The 2,899-nt window shown below is 42.9% G+C and overlaps 1 protein-coding gene across 2 annotated transcripts in view; it reads right to left on the minus strand.

The window, feature by feature from the left end:
• TCP10 (t-complex 10) overlaps window positions 1-2,899 on the minus strand; it is a 63,436-nt gene that overhangs the window by 35,478 nt on the left and 25,059 nt on the right. The window lies entirely within an intron of this gene.

Below are 2,899 nucleotides of genomic sequence, written 5' to 3' on the forward strand. Positions count from 1 at the left end.
TCTCCAGAGCATTTACTATTTGCCATGGTTGGTGACAGAATACTGGGCTGGATGAACTAAATGCATTGTGTAGCAATTCTTATGGAACAAGATCAATCTCTGAGGATGCATTAGGCTGTCATGGAAAGAATGGGAAATGATAGAAGTAGAACAGAGGAGTCCCAAGGAGACAAGAAAGTTTGAGGTAATCAGCAACTAAATCAACTCAGGGATGTCAAAGGTATGGCCCACAGGCCAGAGATATATCATCCAGCCCTCACAGCTGGCCCTGGGTCTTGAGTTAACTCACATGCCACATATGGTGCATGCTGGACCAGTCCCACATGCAGGTCCTGGGGACATGGTGCACATGGCACTATGTGCCATGTTTCCCATGCCGCATGCAGGGAGGGGAGGGGCCATGGATCCCCTGCATGTCTTATCCAGAGCCAGCTCTAGCCAGTCTGACATGTGTGCTGCATGTGACTCCTGCTCCAGCACTGATGCCGCATGCAACGCTCACCCCAGACCAGCTGGAGTGGGCACCATATGCAGATCACATCCTGATCCAGCTAGAGTGGATGGGCAGCAGCCCTGGACCTTGGAGTGAGCACTGGGGGTCTGGATCCTGCATGTTGTGGGGGGTGGGAAAGAGGAGGGGAGGGGGCATCTGTGGGCCCAGTCCACTCCATGGGGATGGCTGCACACCATTTATATAGCCCATAGGCTGGTTCCATGCTACTCATCTGGCCCTGTGGGGCCAGAAGAGTTTGATACCCCGTCTGCATCACATTAGAGGCAAAATGGAAGTTCGACTTTGGTATTTTTATGTTTAAGTTCCTTACCATCTTCAAGCAATTCTTATTATTTCCCTTATATGAATGGGAATTAGCATATAAGTTCTTGACAGTACATGGTTCTGAGTGTTCTGTTAATCATAAATTATATGAAGACTCAAGCAGTGGACAATATTGCACAAGCAAAGGATTTTACAGGATACTCAACTGGGCCTCCAGAAGTCTAGCATACAGTACCTACTTTGAGTAACTAAGCAAATGGGTAAAGCTTTTCTCAAGCAGTGAGCCTACTAGAAGGATATGAGATCTTCTACTACCAGAAACTGTAGGACTTCTCCTTCAGCTCAAGTAGTAGGTGGCAGTCATTTTTTAATAGGAAAGCAAGATGATGTTCTAGTCTAGTTCCTCATGTCTGTCCATGTTATGTGATAATTTTCTCAGGTGTCTGTACTGACAAACCAACATTTTCAAATGTGAGTGACTAAAGTAAGGCATCTATATTAATAGCCTGATTTTCAAAATGGATTGACTACTTGACTACTTGATTTCCCAGCATCTCTCAAAATGGAATACTTAATTCAGGTGACTATATATGCATTTAATTGCTTAGTTTAAGCATTCAAGTTTGAAAATGTTGGTCTTAATATCTATAACTACATAGCATTTGCTTCCATTGCATTAACATACCGGTTTTCTTCACCAAGACATAGATACTAAATGTCACTCTCTTATGCATACATCACCTTTTTGCCTTTTGTGTTTCTGTTTTAGAGAGTGTAAGAAAGAATGAAGAAAAAAAGAATAGCTATTGTGGGTAAGAAGTTTTGCTTTTGGGTCTGCCTACACCTAAAGGAAATATGTGTGCTCTGCATAACAAATAAACAAGAATCACTTGGAATCTGAGTGCGTTACTTTGTTAGTGAACAAAGAGAATTGGAGTTTAATGCTCTGGGTTTCAAAATATGTTTGATACAAAACTATATTTTGCAGGTCAGTAAATGTTGCAAGACAGCAAAACTAGTGCTTAAAGATAAATGCAATTATAAGTGGACAAAAAACACTGTCATATTTGATACTAAGGCCCCTGCCAGATATGCAGTCAAAGACATGATAGGATCTGATGCGCAATCCCCACAATCATGTTTCCTTCCATGTCACACATACATGGCAGGAGGCATGACTGTGGGATTGAATATCAGATCCCATCATGCTTTTTGCTGGTGCAGGGGGAGCCTGGGATAACGATCCCAGACTGACCCTGCAGCAGCAGGAAGCAAGCTCCTGCAACTGGAAGGCCCCTCAGCTGATGGGTCTCCCAGCCACAGAGAAGTACCTGGCTACACATTCAATTAATGGCATGATAGGAACCATCCAAAAAGTTATTGAACATTTTTGTGTAATAACTTTGTGACTTATTCCTTTATCGCACCATTCTTTGCTTTAACACATGGCTGGGATACAATTTCAGATGTGATTAACCAGTTAATCACGTTTTAAGTGTAACACATGGTAGGGGCCCAGGGTCCACCTTTTAAAAAGTGCTTAAAAGCCAACAGTGCTTGGAGATACTACTAGATCTTGCTTGAGGTCCACCTTAGCAGGAAGGATTTAATGGGCCATGGAAAATGAATTGTCTGCTCGTCCCTACAGGTACGTCATGCAGGTCAGCTGTGGAGAATAACAACTGAGAAGTCTGAACTGTTAATGTCCAAGCTACACCTGTCTTCTGAAATAACTAAAGAGCTCAGCCTTCAGGGCTTATAATTCTGCACATTTCACAAAGATCAGTGGACTGAAGCTGCCCAAAGCACTGAGCATTCCGGTCTATTCAAAGCATTTGGGTACATCGTTATCTTTAAGCATGTGAGACATCTCATTCAAATCAAAGGGAATACTTGTGTGTTTACAAGTAAGCGTAAGCCTGCAGTCTTTGAAACATTAGGATCAGAGCGCTCACTACCTGGCAAGAACCTGCCCTCCCCCCCCGCCAAAATGACAGACCAAAAGTCAAAGGGACATGATTATCAGACCCATACAGATTTTTGATAGGAAGGGCTGATAAATAGACTAGCAGGGTCATCCTGAAATAGATTTCCTTTAAATTAGTTGGAAATGGTTAGAAT

This window comes from Alligator sinensis, unplaced genomic scaffold (assembly GCF_000455745.1).
Source record: "Alligator sinensis unplaced genomic scaffold, ASM45574v1 scaffold1735_1, whole genome shotgun sequence".
Taxonomy (NCBI): Eukaryota; Metazoa; Chordata; order Crocodylia; family Alligatoridae; genus Alligator; species Alligator sinensis.